This window comes from Vipera berus (genome assembly GCF_964194415.1).
Source record: "Vipera berus genome assembly, chromosome: 2".
Lineage (NCBI taxonomy): Eukaryota > Metazoa > Chordata > Lepidosauria > Squamata > Viperidae > Vipera > Vipera berus.
Window position 1 is genome coordinate 136338356 of NC_138203.1, and position 10018 is coordinate 136348373.

Sequence of the window (10018 nt, forward strand, 5' to 3'; positions counted from 1 at the left end):
TTTATATCTTGGGATATTTTATGTCTTGGAAATCTCATGCCAGCAGAGCAGCACTAAAAGTAACAAGTAGTCCCGGGCCTAGCTTCCTATAGGGCAGGGGTAGGAAACCTTGGCCCTTTCATGACTAGTGGACTTCAACTCCCAGAATTCCTGAGCCAGCCATGCTGAGGGGAAAGGGAGAGGTTTCCAAGCTGAGCCATGCTGGCTCAGGAATTCTGGGAATTGAAGTCCACAAATCATAAAAGAGCCAAGGTTGCCTACCCCTGCTATAGGGCAAGGAGGATCTAGCCAAGTAATAACAAAAGAGGAACACAGAAAACTGCCTTACACTCGTCCATCCATTGTATTAATGTCAGCTTTGCCTGGGTTCAACTCAACCTAGAGTTTTTAAGCAGTTTTTTTCAACTGTACCTGGCAATACAAGTAGTCCTTGTTTAGTGACTGTCTGCAGTTATAACAGTGATGAAAAAGCAGCTTCTTTATGACCAATCCTCACACTTAACCACCTTCACAACAGTCATGATTTCACTAAGCCACTGCTTTGCTTAACAACAGTGTTGTTGGTTCCAATCATTGCTAAAATGAGGATTACCTACACTATGGATTCAGCCGGGAACCTTCTGCATATAGGTAGTTCTTCGACGTACAACCAAAATTGAGCCCAACATTTCTGTTGTTAAGTGAGGGGTTTGTTAAGCGAATTTTGGCTTGTTTTACAACCTTTCTTGCCATAGAATCACTGCAATTGTTAAGTTAGTAACCTGGTTGTTAAGGGAGTCTGGCTTCTCCGTTGATGTTGCTTGTCAAAAGGTCGCAAAATGGGATCATATGTCCCCGGGAGACTGCAATGGTCATAAATCTGAACCACTTGCCAAGCACCTGAATTTTGATCACATGACCATGGGGATGATGCAGTGGTCATAACTAGGACAAAAGGTCATAAGTCACTTTTTTCAGTGCCATTGTAACTTTGAACAGTCACTAAAGGAACAGGTGTAAGTCGAGGACTACCTATATAAGGCTGGTGTTCCACCCCTTGATGATGACTTTCCGAAATCCAGCAAGATTTTTGGCTGTTCAACCCCTTGAGCAGATGGTCCGGATCTGGAACAATTACTGTCAGAGCTTAGAGAACTAGGACAAGTAGGAGTCACAGCAGGCACCTTGCTTTCTCCTAGCAGTACATATTTAGGGTGTCAATAAGTTCTTGCTTCATGGAAGGGCTCCATCGGAAAGAATGTGAAAATGCAGTCTTCTACACCAGGAGTCCCCAAACTATGGTCTGTTGTACCGTGGGCTCTTGGCCATCAAGCCGTGGAAACTGCTGGCCGGTGGCTTGCACGCGTGGGTGTGCATTCCCTCCCCCATTTATGCTAGTGCGGGCGCAAATGGGGATGCCAGCACGAGATGGGTGTCCACAGCCTGTTTGCAAATGTGCCGTTAGCCTGGGCAGTTTGCGCAGCCCGTTTGCACATGCGTGAACAGGCTGCTAGCTGCCATGGGGGGGGGGCGCAGCTGTTTGCTCATGTACACAGCGTCAGCGTGTGCCACATGTTCAAACGGGGCTGCTAGTGTTGCGCCAGTGTGCGTGGCCTCGCACGCACATGCACGCGTGCACCAATTTTGAAGCTGCCCTACACAGAGAAGCTATTGATTAAAGTGGGTGGGGAGGAATATGGCTGTGTCCATGAAATAGGATTATGTCAGCATCACTAGAAAGGCCACACAGGGAAATCAACTCTATAGGGAGGCCATAATTAACTTTATTGAGATTGGCTATAATAACAGAATCTTGCAAGTCTGACCCTGTTGTACCTTCCTCCCCAGCCTAGTACTTATACTCCAGTACATCAGAGAGAGATCTGCCTAGGCCACTTTCTAATTTTTGTCAAATTTTGAAAAATATTACAGCCCCCTCTGCCTAGGCAAAAATCTTCCTTATATTTCTTTCAAGGTTGTCTTCCCAATTCTGTACAGGTATTGACAAAAATTAAATCAGCATTTAAAACCCGAGGTAATCTTCCCCTGTTGAATCCCTTAGTCTGATTCCTCTTCCTGCCTCACCAGCGTTTTTCAGACAGTTCAACACATTTCACCTTATACATGAACTGAATTACACACTGTAGCACAGAGCTTATTTCTAAGGGAGAAACAATCACTTTCTCTCTTCTTTAGTAACAATCTTGCATCAAGAAAGACGACTGCTGATGGGTAATCCATGACGTAATGCCATTCCAATACATGCACAATTGATGTGGCATTACAAATAATGCAAAAATTGTATTATTACTGTGCATGTAAAAAGTGAGTGTCTAGGGAGGTCTATTAAAGCAACCAAGGGGGAAAAATGATTCTTTTATTCCACACTGCATTAAATAAAGTCATTTTTTCCTACCAGAACTGAAGTTAATTTTTTTAAAGGGTATGTGTTCACCTCACTCTTCCAAAATTAATATTTTAGTTTTTTGTTTTTGTTTTTTAATTTAAATCACTCAACTGGGGAATATTAAGGTGAGGTAAGGAATGTAAAAAGTTGCATTTAGCAAGCTGCGGCTTTGATTGCCTTAAAAGTAACATTTTAAGTTGATATTAAAAAGGATTGTCAGAATCAAATTTTGAAAGCAAGATTTTAAAATTTTCACAAATTAGTTTTTTTTGTTTTGGTATGTGTAAATTGCATGGCAGCTTTATAGTGTAGAAGGACATTCTGGGAAAAAATATGGAACAGGATCTGGTCCAATGAATTTGATCAATATGCAGTCTTTCAATTACTATATAAGCATATGTTGACAAACCACCATCTTTATTTTACCTCTGCAATCATTTTTCTACATTTCCATCTCCAAGGACTTCCCTAATTGCATGTTAAAATGTTTGGGTTACCAATAACTAAATACAGGGATTGTGATGTGATGGTAAAAAGTAAGATGGAAGAAGGGAAAAGTGAAAAAGGATTTGAATTTTAAAGGATAGTTGACAGGAGGCATTTTAAGTTTGCATCTCAGTCATGCTAGTCTTTTAAACATTTCAAATGCCATATACTGTAAACAGAAAGCATAATATAAGCATAGTATTATAAGCATAATACAAAAGTAATATTCCTCCCTCTTCACCTGGTACGGCTTACCCATTAGCCTTCTCTAATAGTTCCTAGCACACGGATTATTGTATTGATATAAAAGTTAATAGAGGTTGTGCATACTACAAGGTACTGGTCAGGGCTTTTTTTCTCAGAACGCCCAGAATGGAGTTCCGGCACCTTTTTTGGATGGAACCTTGTAGGGTAGGCAAGGTGGGTTGTATGACGTGTAAGTTCCGGCACCTTTTTTATTTTACAAAAAAAGCACTGCCGTATCTCATTTTTTCTGGTTGGAAAATGGAAGAAAGCAAAATCTGTTCTTTCAGAGGACTGTACCAAGCCCTCTATCCAAGAAAGCTTAGTCTCACAACTTTTTTTAGTCAGATATTTTGCAAGGAAAACAAGTAATAGAAACTTGGAAACAGGATGTGTATGTAAATTAACAAACTTTGTGTCAGTACAAACATGACAGGCCCTCCTTGATGCTGTTCACCCTAACTTTCCTCTTCATTTCAGGAGGCTCTTGCTGCCCAATCTTGGTCTCCAGTATTTGGCAAACATCCATTCTAGTTCCCACCACTGCAATGATGGTGGAAGATAATTGTTCCCTCCCTCAGTTCCTCATGCCAGCACCAAGACTGGTGAAATGTATGACCAGGGCTTTTTTTGTCATAGAACGCTCAGAACGGAGTTCCGGCACCTTTTTTGGATGGAACCTTGTAGGGTAGGCAAGGCATGTGTGACATGTGTGACACATGTATGACATGTGTGAGTTCCGGCACCTTTTTCTTTTACAAAAAAAGCACTGTGTATGACGATCCTGAATGCACACTGGGACGATGTGGGATTCACAGCTGCCTCAGCCCAACTTCCTTTTAGTCTTGAAAGGTTTTACACTTGGCCTCACAATTGCCCCAGCGTTACTCAGGAATTTAAAAGAGCCAAAGAAACTCCTGAGCTGAGGTTTCAACAAGCAAACAACTTTTATTTTGATCAAAATAGAGTTGTCTTTTTTTTAATACTGCCAGCATTGGAAAGAGCTGCACTCTGAAGCTCTCAGGAGGGTTGGTAGGAACAAATTTCCTGTGCTGCATTGCCTCTGTCTGGATCTGAACTCGTCAGGTTCTGGAAAAAAAAATCAGAAATATCCCGAGATCTTTGGGACATCTGCCTAGAGACTATAACCATCCTATACACCAGTGATGGAGAACCTTTTAGAGACTGAGTGCCCAAACTACAACCCAAAACCCACTTTTGTATAGTCAGGTGCTGGGTGGGCGTGGTCAATTGGGTGGGTGTGGCCCCTTTGGGTGGGCGTGGCAGCGGTGGTAACAGCAGACTGGGTGGGACTAAAAAGTTCAATCAATCAATTCCAACGTTGTGAGATCTTTTCTTTGCCCGCGAGAAGTTGAAATTGAACCTTTTTTTTTTGCACACTGCGACGGAGGCCTAAAGCGAAAAGGTTTTTAAAAACCCAGCTGAAGGCCCAGGACTGGGGTGACGGTGTGCGTGCCCACAGAGAGGGCTCTGCGTGCCACCTGTGGCACGTGTGCCATAGGTTCGCCACCACGGCTATACACCAAGAGTATATATCAGATGGTCAGGGAACCAAATACAAGCATACAAAGATCCCTTCACAGACATGCATACCATACATAAAATTCTTCGTTGTTCCCCCACATGTCAATGATCCAATGTAAATCACTGGTTTCCTGTTATCAGTAGCAAAGAGGCAGGTGATAAACAAGCTGGTTTTCAACAGCCACATCATGGTCTTGCAACTAACGGCAGCAGGAGTCTGGTGACCCATTTCCTGATGATCCACACTCTATGCTGGTCACCTAGGCAGAGGGGAAAGGATTGAATCTATGGATCCGAAGCTCATACATTTGATAGTTAAGATACTTGGACATCAAGTTGTCTGCTCAGCCACACCACAGTTCCCTGGGAAGAAATTCCACTGAAACTCAGTATTGCTCATTTTTAAATAAACATATTTCAGAATGAGCTATCAAATCTTTGGAGATTTATAATGGGGGCGGATAGAAGAGAGATGACATTACTATCAACGCTCAAAATATGTCAAATCAGGAAAAGTGCTCCACAAAAAAATAAAAAATAAAAAAAAATACTGGAACTCCATTGACCAAGGTTATAATAACCAGAATCTTGAAACCTTGAGAAGGTTTTCCCTTCCCTCAGCTCTTATATTAAAATGAGTCAGAGCAGGGTCACTTTAAGTTTCTTGTTCATTCTATCTTGTTTTCTGGGCTGAGTTCATGTTTTGCTAACTGACTCTGCATACCTTCTCCAAGGTCATCTCTCCAGTTCTCTACAGCTAGCCTTCAATCCTGTTCCCTCTGAGTGGTATAGGGGAAAAAAAAGCATTTTCCCCTTCCCTTTCTTTGTAATACTAGTTCCATATCAATAGGTACAACTAATTAGCAATATAGTTTAGGTCATCACAAAAGTACATTTTTTATAATTAATAGAAAGCACTATTGCTACAAGAAATCTTTATGGACACTATTGCATTAGGGGAAAAACACTCAGCTATTCCAAAGGCTGATTAACTAGCAATTAATAAAAAAATGTTAAAACATTATAGCTTTAAAAACAATAACAAAATGAAAGCAGCAGAAACAAGCATAGGAGAGAAATATAAAAGGAAGTTCAACTGGTATTCCAGCAAAAGCTGGGGGCTGGGTGGAATGGCAGAAAAGGGGAAAAATGCCTAAAAGGTGTTAGATCAGGTTCCCCAGAGCAGGGCTTTTCAACCTTTTGACCCATTGTACCACTTTTAGGATATGGCAACATCTGAGTACCACCAGTCGCCGAGCAAGGTGTCAAAAACCTGATTAGCCCCCCCAAAAAGGGAAAAAAGTGATGAAGTACAGGTAGTCCTCGACTTACAACAGGTTGCTTAGTGACTGTTCTAAGTTACAATGGCACTGAAAAAAGTGCCCCCCAAACCACAGCCGAGCAAGAAACCTGCCTGCCCGGCAGCACTCTTCCTCCTGTCCGAGGTTTTCATTGTTGTGAGCATTTCTGTTGAGGATTGGCAGCGGGAGTGTTTGGTTTTTATTCCCCCCCCCACCCATCTGCTGGGTGGTTGTAGCAGGTTTTGGTCACTTCATATGGCCCTGGGACACTGTGATCGTCATAAATATGAATCAGTTGCCAAGCATCTGAATGTAAATCACAAGACCCTGGAGATGCTGCAACATTCCGGCTGATCGGTGCTTCTTCTGGGCTCAGAAGCGCCGGGATCAGCGCCAAGCTCCAGCTAGAGCCTGGTGCTGATCCTGGTGCTTCCGCTGAGCCCTGACAGCCCTGAAGAAGCGCTGATCCTGGCTCTTCCGCTGAGCCCTGACAGCTCTGCAGCTCCAAACATCTCTCGCTCAGGCTTGTGCGGTGCTACCACCAGTTCAGCTCATTTCCCTTCCCCACTACCACTTTTCTAGGATGGTTGCGTACCACCTGCCAGGTGCCAATGTACCACAGGTGGTACCCGTACCACTGGTTGAAAAGCCCTGCCCCAGAGAACATTTTAGGAATGGGAAGAAGAGAATAAAGCAGAAAAGTTATTTTTACTCACACCATATTTAACATGTACTTTTTTTTTTACAAAATTGGATAAATTATATACAGGGCATCAGCTATATAGTACATTGCAATAGATTTGTCTATATTCAATAAAGAGCTATAAAGACAGGTAGCCCTCAATTTATGACCACAACTGAGCCTAAAATTTCTGTTGTTAAGTGAGACATTTGTTAAGTGACTTTTGCCCCACTTTACGACCCTTCTTGCCACAGTTATGTGAATCACTGCAGCTGTTAAGCTAATAACACGGTTGATAGGTGAACTTGGCTTCCCCATTAACTTTGCTTGTCAAAAGGCCACAATAGGTGATCACACGACCCGGGTACACTGCAACTGTTATAAATATGACTTGGTTGCCAACATTTGAATTTTGCTCACATATCCATGGGGATGCTGCAGCTGTCAACAGTGTGAAAAACATCATGTCACTTTTTTCACTGCTGTTGTAACTTCAGACAGTCACTAAATGAGCTGTTGTAAGTCTAGGCCAGGGGTAGGCAACCTTGGCTCTTTTATAACTCGTAGACTTCAACTCCCAGAATTCCTCAGCCAGCCATGCTGAGGGGAAAGGGAGAGGTTTCCATGCTGAGCCATGCTGGCTCAGGAATTCTGGGAGTTGAAGTCCACAAGTCATAAAAGAGCCAAGGTTGCCTAACCCTGGTCTAGGACTATCTGCATGTTGTATTCCTGATGCCCTTATTGATTGTATATGCCATATATAAAGGTGTGCAAACTACATGATCAAAAAATCCAGCGAAGGCTAACAAATCATCTGTATTGGCTGAAGAGGGAAGAAGATGGGAAGATTACAGTTGTTCCTACCAAAAAACCACCAGGTGTTCTCACAACTGAGGAAGGGTAAAGGATTATAAGAGCCACATTTCTGCTTATCCTGAGTATCTGATTTGGAACATTTTGAACTCAGTTCTGAATGCTTTTCCAAACACATATACACCATGTTTTCCCAAAAGTAAGGCCTACCCCCCCCAAAATAAGCCCTAGTTTTGGGGTGAGGCACAGACCTAAAAATCGAGCTAGCACAGGGGTGGGGCAGGTGGAGCCATGCCTCTCCTCGCCGGCCCATTTTTTCATCTGCGGTGTCTTCTGCAGCCAGGCCTGCATTTCTCAGTCACAGGCCTTTCCAGAAGGCCACTGTAGCCGAGAACCAAGCTATAGATTCAATTCATAGCTCGGTTCTGCAAGACCTATGCAGTCAAGAATCAATTTATGGATTGAATCCATAGCTCAGTATTTAGCTGCAGAGGCCTTCTGGAAAGGCCTGACTACAAAATGCAGGCCGGAATGCAGCTGCAGAATGAAGCTGCTCCTTCACTCAGAAGAAGTGGACCGTCTGGGCGTGGCTGTTGGTGCCAGAGGTGAGTATAAAACACACGCACACACACACCCCAAAAAATAAGACCTGGTGCCTCTTTCAGGGGCAAAAAAAATTAAGACCCAGTCTTATTTTTGGGGAAACACAGTATATCCCAGGGGTAGGCAACCTCGGCTCTTTTATGACTCATGGACTTCAACTCCCAGAATTCCTGATTCAGCTGACTCAGGAATTCTGGGAGTTGAGTCCATGAGTCATAAAAGAACCGAGGTTGCCTACCCCTGATATATCCTTCTGCCTTCACCAAGGACTAATGAAGATGGGACCACACTACAACCTGTTGGTGGCAGCATTGTGTCAATGACCATGAAAGAACAAGCTTAAGATTGAGGGAGAGGCCAAATCATAAAAAGACCCACATTTGGAAACAACTCGTTTATCTCTCATTTCATCTCACTGACGTTATCAGTATAATAGTATAACTGGTATAACATAAAATTGAGAAGCATGTCTCTCTATAAACTCCATGCCCTCAAGCAAACAATCCTCTCAGTTTCGGTTCTCTGACTCAAGGAATTGTTGCAAAGACAAATGTTATCCGAAGTGTGCAAAATGCTTTGAAAGCAGCAGTGCTCTTAGGGAAGATCTGAGCATAAGTCCAGGGGTGTGTTTAGACAGAACTTTCCCATACATAAGAACAGCACAAAAACAACATTTTTCAGTAACATTTCAGAATTTTAGCTGTGGTTGGCTCACACACCTATATCTGAGCTGAATTTCTCTACTCATCCTTTAGTCAGCTGAAAGCTACGCTGTTATGAAACCCAGTGTCCCATTGCTGATCTATATCCTCTCTTCTTCTTTAAGGGAAGATTTAAGTAATCTCCTTCCAAAATAATGGGTGACAAAGTCTTTCCTACCTCTAGAGAGTGCTGTTGGATGTTGTCAAAACAAGCATAAAAATGCAGTTTTACACTGGTGCCTAAGGCTGTTTCATTCATAGGATGGAGGGTGGGACAAAGGTACCACAATGGGGATGTGGCAGAACAGAGATTTTACAGAGCATAAATGCGTTGGTTAGCCATAAATTGGGAAGGGCTCTTCACAAACTTTAAAAGCAACAAAATTATGGCATGACCTTCTGAAAACTGCACCTCACAAAAGCATATACCTTTTCCCTCTTTTTTTTTAAAAAAAATCACAGAACGAAATCAAATATTCAAATGCAAATCAAATCAACCAATGAATATATACCAAACAAGCAAGACACGCATTAACGGACATGACTCATGTGTACCCCTTGCTAAACACTCTCCGTAATTTAAGTAGGACTTGCTCTAAAATAGACATGCCTAAAATCATAAGCCTTAAGCATAAGGATGAGCCTTATTCTCGGAGGGGGTCCCTTCGATCTTGATTCCTAGACAAGTCGCAGCAAGTTTTCTCAGCAAGATTTCCGAAGTAGTTTGCCATCGTCTCCTTCCCAGGGCTGAAAAAGTGACTGGTTCAAGATCACCCAACTGGGCTTCATGCCTTGGGCAGAAGCAGAACTCCTTAAGTAACACCAGCTGCCTGCAATTAGTGCAGGTTCGCATCCCACCAGGCTCAAGGTTGACTCAGCCTTCCATCCTTCCGAGGTAGGTAAAATGAGGACCCAGATTGTTGGGGGCAATTAAGCTGACTTTGTAATAATGCCGCTTGGGGTGTGTGTGTGTGTGTGTGAAAGCCCTAATAAGCAGGCATATACATAGAATGAAGGCTACTGCTAAGCTTGTAAGCTGCCCTGAGTCTTCGGAGAAGGGCGGGATATAAATGGAATTAAAATAAAATAAAATAAAACTCAAGTCTCCTGATTTCTAGGCCAGTGCCTTTAACCACTACACCAGACTGCCTTTCGAGTTTTCTTTGAATCACGTAATTAAGCATACTTAAGATTCACAACACTGTAATCGTATGCTTAGGGAAGCATTCCCACTGAGCAAGTATAGCCTCGGCGCGTG